The sequence below is a fragment of the Ascaphus truei genome, chromosome 8, assembly GCF_040206685.1.
Source record: "Ascaphus truei isolate aAscTru1 chromosome 8, aAscTru1.hap1, whole genome shotgun sequence".
Classification (NCBI taxonomy): domain Eukaryota; kingdom Metazoa; phylum Chordata; class Amphibia; order Anura; family Ascaphidae; genus Ascaphus; species Ascaphus truei.
This window is the reverse complement of record NC_134490.1, coordinates 16,399,541-16,420,755: the sequence shown is the minus strand read 5'-3', so window position 1 is coordinate 16,420,755 and position 21,215 is coordinate 16,399,541.

The window sequence follows — 21,215 nt, the reverse complement described above, 5'->3', positions numbered from 1 at the left end:
TAAGGTTAAGAGAACACAAACTTGTATTCCCAAAAGTGTTAAAGCAATAATATATATAATAAAAATAAAATACAAAAACCTTTATCAATCAAGGAGAGTCTGCAGCTTGTTAGAATGGACGGCCCAATCCTCACACGCAGCACGTGTAAAAGAGAAAAAGAACAAAGCGCACGACTCTCGTACCGTAAAAAAGTAATTATATTGTGACAATAATAAAGTGTAAATGATTGCACGTACAAGAAAGACTAATCATATAAGCAGGGCATGTTTAGGGTACATGTTACCACTCTGGAAGATGGGGACTTGCTTCCTGGGGCTCCTTCAGCATACACTGCTCCTGATCCAGTATATTAAGTAGCAGCAGGGGTAGCCAAACAACGCTAGCAAGTATTGTCCGTAACACAGTACCCAATAAAGGCTATATTGAAGAGACAAATGGAAACAAATCTCTCCTGCTCCGTCCGATCTGCTTCAGCTCAAAGCCCGTCAGGGAACAGCAAAGCTTCCGACTCGCCACACTCACAGACCAGGACTCTGATGTCACCTCAACACGCCGTAGGTCCACAACGGGCCCCCCAGTGATCAGTGAAGTAAACGAAAGTCCCGTGAGTAGCGCAAGCAGGATCAAAGACGCTGGTAGTATTGCAGGAGAGTGTCCAATGTAGTATAAACAATCCTACAGTTTTTATTGAAATTGTAAAAAAAAAAAAAGCTATTTTAACTTCAGCATGAATGTAAGTTTTATGCAATTTCGAAAAATACAATTTTATTTGACAGTATTGTTTTTATTTTAAATTACATATGGGGGGCACCGTATTTTTTCAGTCCTTAGAGCCTCTAAGGCTGCGCTTATAGTGCCTTCGCCAGCGACGCGACGGCGACATCCCGCTGCGGTTGCTGGAAAAATCAAATTGACTTGACTTCCAGCAATCGCGGCCAAGCCGTCGCTCCGTCGGCCATCGCGTCTACTATAAGTGCATGCGACGGCGGCAATACATTTGTTTTGCCGCAATGTTGCGTCGCGGGCACTATAAGTGCAACATAACGGTCTTAGCAGCAGTATGGGCTTCATTTTTTTAAAAGCAGGGGGTCTCCAGAGCGGAACTGTGTTAATTTCAGCTCCGAAGACCCCCTGCTTCAATCCCGTAATAAAAAAGAAATAAAGTGATACCCGTATCGCTGCTTTAAGCTCAGTCTGTTCAAAAGGATGGGCTAGCTTTCTTTGAGTGGGTGCACCTTTTTGTTGTCTTGGGCTGTCTATCATACACTGGCGACACACTTTATTCGAGCTCGGCTAGTCCCACGAATTCGGGTATACCCGGGTGTATTGAGGTTTGTGACTGTTTTCTGCCCGAGTGCATTGAGGTATTTCCAGGCAGGGATTGAAGCATTTTATTCCCGCTGGCTGCAATACTGCACAGTATATATATATATACTGCATTACAATTCATGAATTTATGCCATCTGGTAGACACGCGAAGCATTGCAGCCTATTAAATCCTAATCATTATCATTTAACAGATCAGCCGCCCATCAGCCAGGCATGAACCCAGGCTGGGAAGGCAAACGCAACGGGGCTTGTCAGAGGTGAGGAGCGGCGCATTCCAGGTATCTGCCAGGTACATACTGGGTATTTGCTCGAATAAAGTGTGTCGGTGCAGTAGTGCCAACAGCTCCAGGGAATCCACATAAAGTGTGTAAGAAGCTAAAAGTGACACGGCCAGTAGGTGCTCAATTGCATGTCATTACCCAGAATCCATGTCTGCAGTTTAACCACTGTATGACATACAGTATTACAATGGGGTGGATGATGTAGTTATTGTACCTTAGAATAAATCATTGTTGAGATGTCTCTTGCCCACAAGATGTCTCTATTGCTCCATTGGTGAGATCCATTGTGGGTCTTGTAATGCAATCCTTTACTGGCATCTTCCGGACTAAAGAGGTAAAAAAACAAAACAATATACACAAATATCTAGAGAGGAGTGTATTTGTTTTTCCTAAAGCAGCAAAACAGGTTTCACTTTAAAAAAAAAAGTATTATAGGATTGAAGCCGGGGGTCCTCTGAGCGGAACTGTGTTAGTTTCAGCTCTGCAGACCCCCTGTTTCCGGAGAAACTTACTTCTGTAGGGGGTGTCGGTGAACTCTGCAGTCAAAGAAAGTGTACCGAACAAAATGGTGGTGTTTAAATGTCCCAAGTCATGTGGGTCCAATAGGAAGCTGTGATGTCATCCAGTGCAGTTTCCTATTGGCCAACGTCACCGGGATATTTAAACTAAAAAGAGATACCGGCACCCCCTATGGAGGTAAGTATCTCTGGAAGCAAGGGGTTCCATGAGCTGAAATGAAGGTAGTTCAGCTCCGGAGACCCCCTGCTTCAATCCTGTAATAACAAATAAATAACATTTAAAAAATGAGACCCCTATTGCTGCTTTAAATGTAATTGTTGGTTTCACTGCAGGTATGAGACTTCCAACTCCCTCTGAAATTCACTAGGGAAAGCACTCAGGCCTGGGACCCGCTGCGCCCGGCAGCGCGGGCGGCCGCACGAGCGTTCCCCACCAGCAGGGGAATCCTTCCGAGCCGGTCCCAGTCCCCCCTCACGGCACAGCTCACTACACGCTGTGACGCGTCAGCCGCCAGGGGATTCAAGAGAATTGTAATCCCAAGCGGCGACGCGTCACGTGGTGTGGCTGTGAGCCAATGAGGAGGGGAGGCTTCGGGGAGCGGGGAGGAGAATGTGGGGGGAAAGCAGCGTGAGTGCCTGTCTGTGTGTGTGTGTGTGTGTGCCTGAGTGCGTGAGTGCCTGAGTGCCTGTCTGTGTGTGTGTGTGTGCCTGAGTGCCTGTCTGTGTGTGTGTATGTGTGTGCCTGAGTGCGTGAGTGCCTGTCTGTGTGTGTGTATGTGTGTGCCTGATTGCGTGAGTGCCTGAGTGCGTGAGTGCCTGTCTGTGTGTGTGTGTGTGTGCCTGAGTGCCTGTCTGTATGTGTGTGCCTGAGTGCGTGAGTGCCTGTCTGTGTGTGTGTATGTGTGTGCCTGAGTGCCTGTCTGTGTGTGTGTCTGTGTGTGAGGATTTGAGGGGCTCAGCGGTTGAGGGGCTGAGGGGCTGAACGGCTGAGTTGAGGGGCTGAGGGGCTGGACAGCTGAGTTGAGGGGCTGAGGGGCTGAACAGGTGATGGGCTGTCCCGCCCCCTCACCTGTTTTGGCCACGCCCCCCCCCGCTCGCAAAAATTGTCCCTTTGGACCGGAAGAAGCCCCAAGTGCCTCTCCACGCGCCGCCTGTCTGCAGTGCGGGCGCGTGGTCTGAGGCAGCGGGGCCTTAGCCTTAGCAGGCATTCACATTGCCTTTTTATGACTCAATTTATATATACAACATAGTGGCAATACTCCTCTCTTATACGTCCACATTTCACTGATGATCCCACCATGACTGAACAGAAGAACCTTCTCCCTGAATTGGAGCTGGACAGCACCTGTTACTAATGTAGACATGTGGTAAAAATGGTATACAGTTCTCTCTCATGCTGGCAGTAAGCCTGGTAAGTATACAGGATTGCCAGCATCAATCATGGAGGTTTGCCCTCACACCCTGGTGAGGTGTCATATGTACATGAGGGGAGTGGTAACAGACCTTGTGTCCATTGTTAGTGACACAGGAGGTGGAGCCATTTCCTTGGTATATAAGGCACAGCACTGCCCAAAGTTAGTGGTTCAGCATGTATGCAAGGTTATGTTCAAGGTCAAGGGGATAATCTAACGTGATTCTGCAGCAAATAGCCTGACCTGCAGCACTAAGGCTGGCAGGGCCTACACTGTGTCCAGGGACCTGGCACAGGTGGTGATCTCCCTGAGGGGAGAGGTGATCCAACGCCATTGGGAGGGCAGATAAACCTTCAGTAAGGAGAGCACAGAAGATGAGCGGCTGAGCTCTTGCTGCAAGGGGCAGTCTGCCCATACCATCATCAATAAAGATGCCCTGTTTCACGACAACCCCACTGTGCGAGTGTGAAGTTACTCCACAGCGGAAGGCACCACCAAGAAGGAGTTCCTCATCAGAACCATCTCCTTGCGGACGCAGAGATCCTGATGAGGTGGAGGCGCTGCACTGTATGTAGGTAGGACTCTAGCACACTACCTCAGCTGCCTGTCTGGGTTGGCATTCCCCACACAACATCATGCGGGAGACTCAGGAGTCCTGTTGCCAACAGGTGCACCACCAGACACGACCATGTAATGGGGACTGGTTAGACCACAGGGGCCAATGTGAGATTGGGTGGGTCAGTCAGGTCAGAAAATCCGTTACACTAAAGTACTAAGTATTTAGTTGAGTGGGAAGCCATATATTCACACCATAGACAGTCGCTGTATAAAAAATACATGTTTTTTAATTCTAACACGTTAAAAAACTTTCCCCCTTCCTTCAGTATACATGTTCCCCATCCTTCAGTCCCACCGTTAAATATATAAGTAACAACAGATAACAAATGGAACAATAATGAAGACTTCATGAATGTGATATAACTCTATGTAAAAGATGGCAACATATATTGTGACTGATCTTCTCACTCCCTTTATTTTCTGTTTCCCCATTTATTTAAATAACTAATTAAAATGACATTAAAAAAAAGCCAACATTACAGCCTCTGAGTGGCAAATGTAGGACCGTCCGACCGGGTTTTGCGTGTAACACGCCATTCTCTCCGCTGAGAGGTCTTGAGAACAGCGTGTTGCATGACGAAACGGTTCTGTCGTTCCCACATTGGACACTCAGAGGCTGTAATGTTTGCTTTTCTGACATGTTCAAATCACTGATTTTTATAAAAATAGAGTTTGCAGTAAAAAAAAACAAAAAACATCTATCGTCCCATTTTTATGTGGCTTTGCAATGCAAGAACAAGCTAATCTTTACATAAACTCCAAACACTAACCCTTCAAAAGAGATATTTGAAACAAAACATAAGGAATACAAAAAAAAAAATTGTTAATGCCTTTTGTGCATCGTTTGGGGAAATCGTTCAATATTAAAGCATTTAAGGGGATTGTGCAGATTACTTGAAAACTCCTAATGACTTGAATATTGAATAAGACCCTTAAAAACAGAGTTTAAAGTCCTAAAATCACTTACACTGGAATGAAAATAGCAGCCCCAATCAAGGCTTATAAAATATGGCAACAACTCAAGTTTACAATTAATAAACATGATAATTACCAAGAAAAATAAACTGATTTCATATGTTTGTCTATCTTTATTTCTAAGACGATTGGTCTTTTCAGGTGGCTGTGCGTGACGTCAGCGTCCTGTAAACTGGTTCAGCCAATGAGGGTAAACCGTGACGCGTCCAGCACGCCTCCTCAATCTCCTGCAGCCAAATTCACAGATCGCTGGTGCTGCAGGAGAGCGGGCGGCTACCACGTGGAGGCGCGCGGACGTCGTTGTCACCATGAGCGTCACCATGAGCGTCACTCATGAGCGTCACCATGAGCAATCCAGGTACAGGATCCACAGGGAAGACCCGCTGCAATCCAGGTACAGGATACACAAGGAAGGCCCGCTGCAAATCAGGTACAGGATACACAGGGAAGGCCCGCTGCAATCCCAGGTACAGGATACACAGGGAAGGCCCGCTGCAATCCAGGTACAGGATACACAGGGAAGGTACGCTGCAATTCAAGTACAGGATACACAGGGAAGGCCCGCTGCAATTCAGGGACAGGATACACAGGGAAGGCCCGCTGCAATCCAGGTACAGGAGACACAGGGAAGGACCCGCTACAATCCCAGGTACGGGAGACACAGGGAAGGCCCGCTACAATCCCAGGTACAGGAGACACAGGGAAGGCCCCGCTACAATCCCAGGTACGGGAGACACAGGGAAGGCCCGCTGCAATCCCAGGTACAGGATACACAGGGAAGGCCCGCTGCAATCCAGGTACAGGATACACAAGGAAGGCCCACTGCAATCCAGGTACAGGAGAGACAGGGAAGGCCCGCTGCAATCCAGGTACAGGATACACAGGGAAGGCCCCGCTGCAATTCAGGTACAGGATACACAGGGAAGGCCCGCTGCAATCCCAGGTACAGGATACACAGGGAAGGCCCGCTGCAATCCAGGTACAGGATACACAGGGAAGGTACGCTGCAATTCAAGTACAGGATACACAGGGAAGGCCCGCTGCAATTCAGGGACAGGATACACAGGGAAGGCCCGCTGCAATCCAGGTACAGGATACACAGGGAAGGCCCGCTGCAATTCAGGGACAGGATACACAGGGAAGGCCCGCTGCAATCCAGGTACAGGATCCACAGGGAAGACCCGCTGCAATCCAGGTACAGGATACACAAGGAAGGCCCGCTGCAATTCAGGGACAGGATACACAAGGAAGGCCCGCTGCAATCCAGGTACAGGATACACAGGGAAGGACCCGCTACAATCCCAGGTACAGGAGACACAGGGAAGGACCCGCTGCAATCCCAGGTACGGGAGACACAGGGAAGGCCCGCTGCAATCCCAGGTACAGGATACACAGGGAAGGCCCGCTGCAATCCAGGTACAGGATACACAGGGAAGACCCGCTGCTATCCAGGTACAGGAGACACAGGGAAGGCCCCGCTACAATCCCAGGTACGGGAGACACAGGGAAGGCCCGCTGCAATCCAGGTACAGGATACACAGGGAAGGCCCGCTGCAATCCAGGTACAGGATACACAAGGAAGGCCCGCTGCAATCCAGGTACAGGATACACAAGGAAGGCCCGCTGCAATCCAGGTACAGGATACACAAGGAAGGCCCGCTGCAATTCAGGTACAGGATATACAGGGAAGGCCCGCTGCAATCCAGGTACAGGATACACAAGGAAGGCCCGCTGCAATTCAGGTACAGGATATACAGGGAAGGCCCGCTGCAATCCAGGTACAGGATACACAGGGAAGGACCGCTGCAATCCAAGTACAGGATACACAGGAAAGGCCCGCTGCAATCCAGGTACAGGATACACAGGGACGGCCCGCTGCAATCCAGGTACAGGATACACAGGGAAGGCCCGCTGCAATCCAGATACAGGATACACAGGGAAGGCCCGCTGCAATCCAAGTACAGGATACACAGGGAAGGCCCGCTGCTATCCCAGGTACAGGATACACAGGGAAGGCCCGCTGCAATCCAGGTACAGGATACACAAGGAAGGCCCGCTGCAATTCAGGTACAGGATACACAAGGAAGGCCCGCTGCAATTCAGGGACAGGATACACAGGGAAGGCCCGCTGCAATCCAGGTACAGGATCCACAGGGAAGACCCGCTGCAATCCAGGTACAGGATACACAAGGAAGGCCCGCTGCAATCCAGGTACAGGATACACAGGGAAGGCCCGCTGCAATTCAGGGACAGGATATACAGGGAAGGCCCGCTGCAATTCAGGGACAGGATACACAGGGAAGGCCCGCTGCAATCCAGATACAGGATACACAGGGAAGGCCCGCTGCAATCCAAGTACAGGATACACAGGGAAGGCCCGCTGCTATCCCAGGTACAGGATCCACAGGGAAGACCCGCTGCAATCCAGGTACAGGATACACAAGGAAGGCCCGCTGCAATTCAGGTAAAGGTACACAAGGAAGGCCCGCTGCAATTCAGGTACAGGATACACAGGGAAGGCCCGCTGCAATCCCAGGTACAGGATACACAGGGAAGGCCCGCTGCAATCCAGGTACAGGATACACAGGGAAGGCCCGCTGCAATCCAGGTACAGGATACACAGGAAGGCCCGCTGCAATTCAGGGACAGGATACACAGGGAAGGCCCGCTGCAATCCAGGTACAGGATCCACAGGGAAGACCCACTGCAATCCAGGTACAGGATACACAGGGAAGGCCCGCTGCAATTCAGGGACAGGATACACAAGGAAGGCCCGCTGCAATCCAGGTACAGGATACACAGGGAAGGCCCGCTGCAATCCAGGTACAGGATATACAGGGAAGGCCCGCTGCAATTCAGGGACAGGATACACAGGGAAGGCCCGCTGCAATCCAGGTACAGGATCCACAGGGAAGACCCACTGCAATCCAGGTACAGGATATACAGGGAAGGCCCGCTGCAATCCAGGTACAGGATACACAGGGAAGGCCCGCTGCAATTCAGGGACAGGATACACAGGGAAGGCCCGCTGCAATCCAAGTACAGGATACACAGGGAAGGCCCGCTGCAATCCAGGTACAGGATACAAAGGGAAGGCCAGCTGCAATCCAAGTACAGGCTACAAAAAAAAAGGAAACGTAAAGGCTCCAAGGATCTTATAAATGCAATCATTTATTGAAGCCGCACTTTATTGCATCAATAAATTATTGCATTTATAAAATCCGTGGAGCCTCTACTCTTCCTTTATTTATTTTTTTACATAATAATATAACACATAACGGGAATAAGGGCTTCAGACATAAAAGTAACATTAAGAAAAGGAGTCCCTGCCCAAAGAGCTTACAATCTAAGTGGTAAGAAGAACGTACAGAGACAGTAGGAAGGTGTTCTGGTAAGTGCGTCTTCAAAGGGCCAAGGTCGATGTACGAGGTGTATAGTAGATAGATGAAGACAGGTGGTGTTTTCATACATACAATTATATTTTAAACTAATACTTTAAAAAGTGCAATCCTTCCAGAACACTTTTTAAAACTTATCTTTGGAAAAAATGTAAGATCAATTGAATCATATTTTTTATAAGGAAAACCAGTATACTGTACATGTTTAGCATCCCAGATTAATTTTGCCATATAAGCAGATACTTTACATAGAGTCATGGTGGCTATTCTGGACCAAGCCCACTGTTTCAAATGAGTAGGTTCAGATAGCTAAACGTACGTATCTCCTGTAAATGTACACAGAGTCCTTCTATTTTCTTGTCACTTTTATTGGCAGGGGGATGGGGGTACAGAGGATATGAAAATAGCTGGCAGATTAGGCTGGGGCCATGGTACCGCAGACGTGCGGATGCTCCGTGAACAGACTGCCTTAAGGCAGTGTTCGCGTCCATGCGCGTGCGGGAGGGGGCGCGCGTTGTGCAAGAAATCAGTTGAAACTGATTTCTTGGCGCAACAGGCAGGTCACATGAGCGGTTCGCCCAATCAGGGCGAACACCCCCAGAACACGCCCCCCACGGCCCGTCGACCATGCCCAGGGAAAGCACCCACTTTCCCACAGCCTCCGCGCAGGCGAAGGCACCATGGCCAAGGTGAAAAGGAATGCTTTTCTAGGGGAGCAGTGGGAGGTATGTCTACTTACTGTGGTCTGTTGATTGAAAAGGAAGTGGGGAGTCTGAACACCCAGGATATAGGAGGATTACACAACAACTAGGGGTTCTGGGAGAAATTACAGGGGTCTGTGCTGGAGTTGCTAGGCAACAGACAAACCATGGAGGGATGGATACATTAGTTGCAAAGTTGAACTGAACAGTGACAGGAATAACATTAGAGGGAGAAATGCACCACTAGTTTTAGGGCAAGGGTGCTGGTATCCAGAGAGCATGGAAAAAAACATAATCCTGTTCCAGGACAATGGCCACGGAGTTTGACCCGGAGACTACGGGTTCTGGCCACGTATCTCCAGGCTACGGGTTACCTTGTAAACCTCCGGGTGGCAGCGTACGACGGCGTCTCCTGGTATCCTCCCGGCATCTTCCCCTGCAACTCCTGCCAATATGTTTTCATGGCGTCAAATGGCGCCGTGTTGCCATGTCAATGGTAACGCCACGTGATCTCACAGCGTCACGTGACACCCGTTGTCATGACAACTGGGCGCTACGTGACGTCACGGCATCACACAGCGCCCCCATTGTGCCATAAGCCGTCCCGTAGCATGCCGTTGTCATGGCATTGCGGCGCCATTTAAAACTGTATGTACAAACGCATGTTTTTGTTATACACGAGAAGTGTATGAAATGAATATTTGAGGATATCATTGTATTAATATTTTTGGTCTGGGTTATGTTATCTTGTGTGAGTAAAAAGTGAAGACTTTCTGGATTGAATCAAAGTTGCCTCGAAATACACTAATGCATTGACCCCAAACCACAATGTTTCTGTTCTTCTTTCACTTCTTCTTTCACTAACTTAGTTTATTTCCGTATAGTCACATGGTTCAGCACAGACCTTGCTTCCTTCCTTGATGTGACATTCTATTTGCAGGAGATATTTTGCTTATTTCAAACTTGTTGCAGTTGTAATAGATGTATCATACTGTAAGTTACCTTTTACTTAATGACACAGACATCCGCAGTTAGAGATGGATTAAATGAGAAAGTACATTAGGAGCAGTCAAAAGTGTGACTTAAAAAAAAATATATATACATAGCATTGAAGCAGGGGGTCTCCGGAGCTGAACCCCATTCATTTCAGCTCCGGGGACCCTCTGCTTCCAGAGATACTTACCTCCTAAGTAGGTTCCGGTAGGTGCTCTGGCTCAGCAAGCTGGGCTTTAAAGTTTAAAGCTCTCACGGCACATGGGCCAATAGGAAGCCCCACCGTTGATGTCACAGCTTCCCATTGGTTTGCAGGGCGGAAACTCTTTGTGAACCCTAGTAGCCGAGGAGAGCGGCTATCGGCACCTAATTTGGAGGTATCTCCGGAGGCAGGGGGTGCCTGGAGCTGCAATTAACGGGGGTCAGTTCTTAAATGCTATATATATAAAAAATAAAAATTCACAAAAAAATCTGCAGGCTTGGATTGCCGTTTTAGTGAGAAATAATTACATAAGCTGTCGATGAAGCCCTTCTCCTGTGATTGATTGGATAATATCTTGCTTGTGGGATCTCTTTCTGATACTGCGCTTCAGTCTGTCAAATTCTGCAGCTAGATATGTAACATTACATTACTAACACATTATTGATACATCTTACAGAGTAATAGACAGTCTGCTGATTGCAACACAGCAACAGATCTGTTTGTGATACTTTGTTGCCAACTGACACAGCCCAAAATGGTGTGTGCCAGAGCCTGTTTCAAAAGAGGAAATAGAAGTGACTTTCTAAATGGTTGCTGTTACAATCAAGGGATGATCGGTACATAAAATCTTTAAAACTGGCATTGAGAGTTTAAAAAAAAAAAAAAAGCAGACAGTATTATCTATTACTACAGAACGGATTTTTATTTATTTATTTATTTTAAACCGTAGAATTTAGCATGTTTTGCTGCTTTCATACTGAGAAGAGCAAAATCAACAAAAAGATGGGTTGAATAACTGATAAAAGGTGTGGTACTCTAGAGGAAAGGGACCTCAAAGTTCCTATACAAAGATGTATGGGCCTTTAGTGTTCTCCTTGGTGTGATATGTTGGAATATAAAGTGACATACTTCGCTATCTCTGCCGTTCAAATGCCAGGGCTTTAGGGAAAGGCCAGCAAGGCGGTTGCCTGGAGCCCTGCACCTTCGGGGGCCCCGGCGCTCCCTCCTCTCATCGGTCCCGGGATCCAAAAGAACAGGAGAGGGGAGACCTGACGGAGGGAGCTGGGGAGTCCCCGAACCTGCACATGACTGTGCTCACCCCAAGGTAGGGAGGGGGAAGAGTGTGCGTGTGTATATAGCTGGGGAGGTCTTACCTTATGAGGAGCGGCCTTCCTTCTGCAGTGCCGAATTATCATGTTGCTGCGCCGACGTCATGGCACTGCAGGAGGAAGGGTCCGCTACCGGCATGCGGTCTTGGGCCCTGAATGAATCATTTGGAAACTGTGATCTCTTCAGTTATACTGAGATAAGGAACAATGTTATCCTTGTATCTGTGTTATGACCTATAATAAACCCCTTTTCTAAGCCTATTCTTACTGCAGGCATCTACCGCCTCCCTAAAGTCCCACTACAATCCCTGACAGATATGACTCACTTTTTTGGCACAATTTCCGGTATGAATGTAAAGAGTGAGCTGTTAATTCCTGGTGATGTCAACCTCAATTGGCTTGACCCTAAAAATACAAAAATCTGGACACAATTCAAGTCACTAAATTTAACCCAACCAATTTCCCAACACACGCGGACAAACCTAAAACCGTGCAACCATTCCTTGCTAGATTGCATCTTACCCTCTTGACCTAACATAATCCAATCGTCTGGTATCCTACCTGACATTTTCAGCAACCATGCAATAGTGTGTTGTATAAGAAATCAAAGCCCCAGAGTTCTGCTCACTAGAACATTTAGAAACTTTAACCCACAACAATTTGTGGCTGATCTTACTAGCTGCCCTTGGTACAGAATTAACCTGATACCTGACCCTGATTCCGTGCTCAATTATTTCCAGAGTTCTTAAAACTCTGTGATACCCATGTCCCACTGTGCAGAATAAGATTATATACCTTTCGTGACTACCAACCTTATCAAGCTTTACCATTTTAGGGATACCTTTTGAAAAAGATACAGAGTAACTGGCACTACGAAGGATTTTAATAACCACAGATGCCTGCGGAATACATGCACAAGACAAACAAAACTAGCAAAAGCACAATGTTACTCTGACAGTCTTTATCAAAGTACATCAAATCCAGCAAAATTCTGAATGGTCATCAACAATATATTTCAGCCTTCTAGTCACCAACAACCATCTAATATCAAAAAGGATGATATGGTATTAATAGTGGTGGTGGTGGGGGGGGGGGGGGGGGTAGTTATAAGTAATAAGGCCTCACATATTGGGTTATTATACTCTAAAGTGTGTTAGTGTTGGCACTTACACACAGAAACTCCAATTGACTTGAATGGGAGTTTGTGTGCTATAAAAGAGCATAACGCCCATACAGGTGCCCAGCTCAGTCTCAGCCCTGGAAGGATATGACTGCGGGGAGACCAGAAATGTTAATAAAAGTTATATAGAATTAAAACAATAGTCTACTCTGGCTGTCCCCTGAGGAGGATCGTTATTGATCCATGGTTAAGTTGAAATTGCCACTAGCAACATCATTCGAGCAAATGAACACTGGTTGATTGGGTGTTTTGTTTAATTCCTGCCATTATTTAAGGGCTTTGGTTCACTTCAGGTGGTAAAACCAACCCAGCTTTGCTACAGTGGATCATCGATTTAGTAAAATGAACAACGAATGCTGCTTTGAAGACAGAAGAATTGTGGGAGAAACTTAAAATTTGTAAAATATAATATACGCACACACAGCTTTCCCAGTGACACACAAACACATAAACACACCACTTCAAAGTGACACACACCCAGTGACACACACTGACAGCTTCCAAGTGACACACACACAGTACCCTTCCAAGCCTGTCGCTCACAGCAGCACGGATCGTACACACAAAAAGTGTGCGTAACATGCACGAGCGTTTGCACAGGCGCGCGCGCCCACTAAATTATGGGCCTTAGGCCCCATCATGATGTCAAGATCTAGAGGCCACATTCGAAAGGACATGAAGGTCAGGAGAGTGCCCAGCAAACAGTAGAGGGTTTGCACATAAGCACTACAATGCAAAAATTCCAAGGAAATAAATAAAGGATAGCAGGGAAATGAAAGCAATTTAACTACTTTATCAAATATATCATTATTGCGTTTGTTCAGTGGCAGATATGGGTGGGTCCAAAACAGTCTCTGTGCTTGTAGAGCCCCAATGCTGTACAAAGTCCTTTCCTTAATGTGTATTGAGACTCAGAGTTTGACAAGGGGAGGAGGCCGCGCCCCTTGAACAATACTGGGTTTATTTAGATCAAAACCTACTAGACCAGGAGTGGCCAACTCCAGTCCTCAGGGCCGCCAACAGGTCAGGTTTTCAGGATATCCCAGCTTTAGCACAGGTGGCTCAGTCACTTTTATTCATTCATTCATTCATGAGCTGTTAACGGTAACCCCAACAAATTGTCTCAACAAACATTTGTGATATCCAGTTACAAACTGGTTAATGGTAAGCCATTGTTTGCATCTGTTTTGTGACCTATAACACAATATATATGACTGCTTGCCTTGTCATTATACATTGAGCAACGCATATTGTGCAATAGTTGAACAGTTAAATATTCCTGTTCACACAATGAATTTACTTCCTGATTTGTCTCTACCGAAATGAAACATTGCCCCAATTTGCAAACTTTCTAAGATAAAATCACACCAGAGCGATAATACATCACTGATTATCTTTCAGTTTAAGTGTCAGATTATTCAAATATAACGTTTATTTAAGTTCCCATTCCATGTGTGTTGCTTTGAAAGAACGTTGCACCGCTGATATTTCTGTCACATGGATTAGAGTAAAAATAGAAATATCTTGCACACCGGTACAACAAAGCAGTCGCTCCTAACTCCGTCCGCAAGTCTCACCAACAGGTCAGGTTTTAAGGATATCCCTGCTTTAGGTGGCTCAATCAAAATGACTGAACCGCTGATTGATCCTCCTGTTCTTAAGCAGGGGTATCCATAAAACCTGACCTGTTGGTGGGACTTGAGGACTGGAGTTGGGAACCACGGCAATAAGGAATGAAAAGATATAATTATGCCGGTGCCCCTTGTACAAAGACAGGCGCGTCACTGCCCACAGTGTCAGAAAAAGGAACATGGATTTTCTTTAAAAAAAAAAAAGATTTAAGCGAAAACTGGAAGGAGGACACGAGTTCAGAACCCAAATGTAGGTGGAGTGGATGAGCCACGAGGGATTCCTCTCCCTCCCCAACCCCCTCCCCCCCACAGCCCCCACCCCCCACCCCCCACATTTTCCCCTCCTCTCTACCCGTACCCTCAACTATTAAAAAATATGTTGGCCAGTTCTCTCACAGTACAAGCAAAGTTAAAAAGATATATGTTGTTGACCATATTGTACCCATATCTGTAAATGTCAATGCCAATAAAAAAAGATTGATACAAAAAAAAAAAGAGAGATTTATTCTAGCCACTAACAGAACCAACATTTGGCTTTCGATGCAACCATATCTCTGATAAAGACTGCAACGACTTGCGAAATGTCGGTTCTGTTAGTGGCTAGAATAAAAACGTTTGAAATAAAACCTGCAGTGTCGTGGTTCCTTTGTCTGATGTGTATTATAGAACACATGCACACTGCATTCATGGAATTTGCTTCCCGCTCATCCAGTCCTGTAAAGTGTTAGCCGTTTTGTGTGAATCTCAAGCATTTTGCCTTGAAGCCACACTGTCCTGGCAGTGCTTTCTTTTGTCGTATTTCCAGGCTTCGCCACCCAAGCAGCCAGCATCACCCTTCCAGACCCTCCAACATGAACATTGCTACAGTACAGTCCCTCTGTCAATGTGGGATACCGGAGCTTACAAGCAGGCTCCTATGAAGGCATGTGCATTTTATTTTTATGCAAAAATCATTTTACCAATAAAATACTTGTGTTTCTGCATTTATTTGTATATACCGTACTTGTATTTCCATAAAGCTGAGGTAGTGATACCTTCCCTATAACACGCTGATCATTTATCAAATCAGTCATCGATCTTCAAGCTGCTGTAATTAGCTGGGGGTTCCTAGCATCAACCAATGGGAAACAGGAAATGGTTCTCGCACCCAGGCAGAAATGGGCACTATAGGTTGAGTGCTGTATGCTCTCTCTTAGTTCTATAGGTATAATTTAATTAAGGAGGCGCACGACATATAAAATATGTACTGCTTAATAGGTACAGAGGGTATGCCCTTCCCTTCCTACATCGAGCCCAAGGGTTTAGTTTCAGGCCAATGGGCTATCCTTCCGGCCCCTGCATTGGACCAAACACTGCCCTCCTAGATTGTGTAATTGCCAGGCCCTGTATTAGGACCTAGAAGGGCAGCCTCTCGGCCCGTGTTTCAAGTGCCCTGCATTGGATCAATAGGCTGCCCAACCAGTCCTATGTCTCCCACCCCGGACCCTGCATTCTGCAAAGAGGCTGTCTCCTTGGGTGCTAGAATGGATCACGTTGCTATCACATATGTCTGGGACCTTGGCTGGACCTTGACAGCTTTGCTCATATTTAAAGAGATAAAGCAGTACAACAAATCACACACTGTGCAAAAAATAGGCGAGTACTGTACACGGGTGATAACTTTTTTATTTGGACTAAAAGGGAATATTTATTGAAAAGCTTTTGAGATCTATGCTCTCTTCCTCAAATCAACGAGTACTAGACTACAAATTACATTTATTAAATAAACATTAGAACATGCTTTCTAACTAAATGAAGGGAGGAAAAATAAAATGCACGAAAACAGAATTATTTGACTGAAGTGGTTTTGTGTTTATCAAAATATTGCAGCTGAATGAAACCACTCACATGACCTGTAAAACGATACCATGAGATAGCACTCTTAAATGTCCAGAGCTTGGTATTGAAGTGTCTAACATTTGATAGAGATTTGTTTGCCATGGAGATTAACGCCACCTCAAACATCACGGACATTTTTGTCAAACCTAAAAGAAAAAAGTTACTACCCCATACCCAAATGTTAAAATAACAATCCTGCTTTCCTTTTTTTTTTTATGGTTCTAGGACTGAAGCAGGGGGACTCCGGAGCTGAACTGCATTCATTTCAGCTCCGAGGACCCCCTTGCTTCCCGAGATACTTACCTCCGTAGGGGGTGCTGATAGCAACTTCAGCTGGGGTGTGTGGGGCTATCGAAATGGCGGCTTTAAAGCTCCCGCATCACGCGGGCCAATAGGAAGCAGTGATGTCATCTTTTGTGGCTTCTTATTGGCCCACGTGACCAGGAGCTTTAAACCTGCAAAGCTGCTACAGGCATCCCCTACGAAGGTAAGTATCGGGAAACCTATGGTCCACGGAGCTCCAGTGTTTGAGGGGAGCATTTGCTCCTTTAAAACACCCTATTATGGGCCCTGTGCAACTTCTCCCTGAGATCTCCTTCTCCAGTAGTCAAAGTGTAATTGTTTCAAGGAGTACAAAGTTCCACTACTTTTTTTTAGTTTCACACAATCTTACAATTGCACTTAGTTTTTAAAAGAAAAATGGATTAATGGAAGAAAGTCTCGCCTTTCCCTATGTTAAAATCTTTCTAAAATACAGGCCAAAGAGCTTTGGCCCAAAGTTGAATAAAATCAGCTGATTTTTCAAATGTGACAGTTGCCACTACCTTTTTTTACGCCATTTCAACCTCTGTGTTTGTGTCTGTAGTTACAGACATGTCAATTCTCACTGACTTTCCCCGAGTTTCTCTGATTTGGAGTCAATCTCACTGTGTTTTAGCATCCGCAGCCTTATAGAGACGGAATTGAGTCCTAATGATAAAAAAAAATTGTTAGGCAGGAGAGGGCGTTAGATATAATAGGAGTAGACAGAAGACATCCTTGAGCAGAATGAAAGAGATGGGCGGGTGTATAGTGAGAAATTAGGGCTGAGATGTGAAAAAGGGCAGAAGAGTGTAAAGAGTTAAAAAAGAGGATAATTTTGTAAGTAATACGGAATTTAATTGGAAGGCAAGAGATGGATTTCAGCAGGAGATACGGGAGAGAAAGAGGGCTTACGTTAAGAGTTTTAGCAATAGAGGGACAGAGGAAAGGGAGTATCTTTAATGTCGCATCGACCTATAGGAAAAGAATCGCCCCAGCTACATGCAAGTGTGACGTCACAGCGCTCAGTTGTGCGCGCGCAAGCAGCCTGGGCGCGGCCTTAGGAAGGGTGTGTGTAGAACATGCGGATACAGAGGGGATGTGATTAATGCACATGGTGACGGGCTTAGGACAGGGTCTCCCAGCACTGTGATCTTTACCTCATGCTGAGTGAGACACAGTCCGAATGTGTGTGACTCATGCAAATTGCGAGACTTGACTGGACTGCATAATACTATGGTCAGTCCTGCCTGGTATAAAAGGGAACTAAATGCCGTGGCATGTTTAAGCCAAGTGCCCTAAAAGCCCATACATAACCACATACTGTATACCTGGTATATCATGGGCATTTGTTATGCTTGAATCCAGTGTTCCCGACAAAAAGAGACATAATTTTTAAGGATACAGTTGGAGATCTGTACATTGTGCCTATAACCGTGCAAAAGCAACTAACGGAGAATTCCAATTGGCCAACAGAAAGTCCAATGATCAAAATGAGGCAGTTCATTTGCAAAAACACACTGTGTCCCTGCAAGCTCAGAACCCAAACCCACTATATATAAAATGTTTTTGAAGCAAAAAGTGGCACTGTGTGCTCATTTGCATGTCATTTCCCAGAATCCCTTGCTGCAGTGGAAGTGCTGTGTGCTGGGTGATAATGGGGAAAGGTGAGGTTGCAGACCTGCCTAAGACATGCAGATGAGCATACAGTTGTATTTACATTTGCATATTTGCTTTGCTGTGGAGGGTTTTTGTCACTTTTTTTACTCACCATAACTTAACTCAGTATTATATATATTTTTTTTCTTTTTCCAATCCTTTCATTTCTTGATTCTGCTAACTTTCCCCGCCCTCCCCCCAAAGTAAATGTTATTGGATTTTGAAGTCAAGGATATAAAAAGGGTGAGGGAGGGGGAAAGAGGGAAGCAGAAGATAAAAATATAAGGAGGGGAAGCAGAACCACCATATTATTGCAAATAGCAAGAACATTTTACTGCTGGTTCTTCGAATTTGTCAAGTAGGGTATACTTGGAAAGGTTATACCCACGTATCCAGGGATTCTATAGATTACAGAAAGATTTTGTGTTGTGTTTCAGGAAAGCGGGGGATCTTTCCAGTAACGTTACCTCGTTTATTTTCTGGATTTTGATGTTTATTTAAGGAGCCATGTTTTATCCCAGCCTGCTGCTATAGAGCATCTAGCCGCAGTCAAAATGTGTGAGATTAGTTTCCACTGTGATGAGTTTCGATTTCAATTGGCTTAGCTACAGATGCAGTCAAATTCATATACAATGGCGGATTTCGAAATCCGCCGCCACTAGGCACTTACATATGCTGGCCGGCTCCTTTCTGTCGCCCTCCTCCTGATTCGCAGTGTCAAATTACGCCGCAGATGTCACCAAAGTGATGCCACACGGCGCCTCAATGCCATGGCAACGAGACGCTGCGTGATGTCACGTTGGTGACGTCCGCCGCGTCATTTGATGCTGCGAATTGGGAGGAGGGAAGCTTATGTAAGTGGCTTCCCATCAGGCCAGAGACTGCAGCAAATGTGTATGGGGGGGGACATTTTTGCTGCCCCAAATGTTGCCGCCCTAGGCCCGGGCCTAATGGGAAACATGTAGCAGTTTTCCTGCAAGGAAACTGCAGCTGAATGGCAGACTGACTGCGGCCAGATAGCGGCTTCACCACGGTCAGACTAATTGCCCATAAGGACTAATACATCGGGAGTTCCTGCTTCTGAATGGGATTCTCGCTGTGTTAATCCTACCGGGCAGCCACCAGTCTGGAGGTAATTAAGGGATTAACCCCTCACGCAACCCTCCCAGGAGGCCTAACCACCCACCCTGGGGCAACTACCCCCTTCACCCACCCCCTCTACCCCCCAACAAACCGGGTACTTCTGTTTAACCTCTTCATTACCTTAGTGGGCTAGCCACTAAGGTAATGAAGCTACTTTTATTTTAATTACATAGCACTGAAGCAGGGGTCTCCGGAGCAGAACCGCATTAATTTCAGGTCCGTGAACCCCATGCTTCCCGAGTTACAAGCCCTGGTATGGAGTGTCTGTATCTCCTGAAAGTTTAAATTCCTTGGTCACGTGGGCCATGACACAGGAGAACTAAATTTGCAGGAGATACTGGCACCCCATACCGGGGCTTGTAACTCGGGAAGCATGGGGTTCACGGACCTGAAATTAATGAGTTTCAGCTCCGGAGACCCCCTTCTTTAATACTATGTTATTAAAATAAAATAAAAACAGCGCAATCGCCTATTAGAGCTGTGCAGGGAGAGGAGCCGCTTCTGTCTGCTCTCACTGTGCAGCTCTTCCAGACTGTGGCGGTCCGGTAGGATTAGCGCAGCGGATACAGAAGCAGGGATCCTCGCTGTGTTAATCCTGATGGGAAATTCCCACCTGCTCTGCACTTGGCAGTGATCGGGCCACACTTGGGCCTCGGTCAGGGTTGCCACCTCTCCGGGTTTGACCCGGAGACTCCAGCTTTCGGGTACTTACCTCTGGGCTACGGGTTTAGCATGTCAATCTCCGGGTGGAGGCGGCGAGGTGCAGCGTGCTGCGGCGGCGTCTCCGGCACCCTTGTGCTATTCCCCCTCCAATTGCAGTCAAATGACGCCGCGTTGCTATGACAATGGGACGCTACGTGTCGTCATGAAGCTACGCGGCGTCACGTTGCCACGGCAACGCGGTGTCATTTGACGCCGCACAGCCATGTTCACTGCAGTTGGAGGGGGAGTTGGCCATAAATTGAAGGTGGCAACCCAGCCCGCGGTTCACTCGTGCCAAGTACATGACCGGGTGGAGATAAATTTGACTGCATCTGTGGTATAATCAAAAAGGAAAGAATTATGGTCCATTTCCCAGAATTTATTTTACTTTAGGAGTTTAGGGCAAAGCACCAGATATGCGCTGAATCAGGAGTTGTTCTGACACGAAAATTACTTATTCAAGAGATTGATTCGAGTTGTCGATCTCAGCCACGAGTGCACACATGAATAACACCAACACCAGTTGTTATTAGTAAACACAATTTATTGGTTACTTAGCTTCGGATGTTCAGCATCTTATGGCACTCAGAATGCTGCACAACATCAACCAGGGGACACCCGCCTTCGCTTAGGCTAGGTCCCCAGTGCAGTCGGTGGCGTGTGTGCGGCCGTGCGCGCACCTCTCACCAGCCCCTTACCTGCTCCCTGGCTGTTCCCAGTTCATCCTCACTCCCAGGCTCACTGCGCACTGTGATGCGTCAGCCGGCAGGGGCTACAACCAGTTTGTGATACCGTGCGGCGACGAGTCACATGGTGTGGCAGGGAGCCAATCAGAGGCGGGGAAGCAGGAGCGAGGAGGGGAGGAGAGCGAGAGGTGGGGGGAGAAGTCTGCTGATCTGTGTGTGTGTGTGTGTGTGTCATTGATTTTTTTTTTAGTTTGGCCGGTGTTGTGGCCCCGCCCTCTCGTCATGGCCACACCCACACAGCCCGTTTTTGCCACGCCCCCCAGAACGCCGCCTGCAGATCGTGGTATAGCGCCGCCAGGTCGCAAGACGGGCGTGCAGGCGTGTGCAGTGGGGCCTCAGCCTTAGGATGGACTGCCTGATAAATATATTCCTGTGATCACGTTAGCACTGAGCGAAGAGCTGAGTATACTATCCCTGTTTACTGCACTTATCAGGAAAC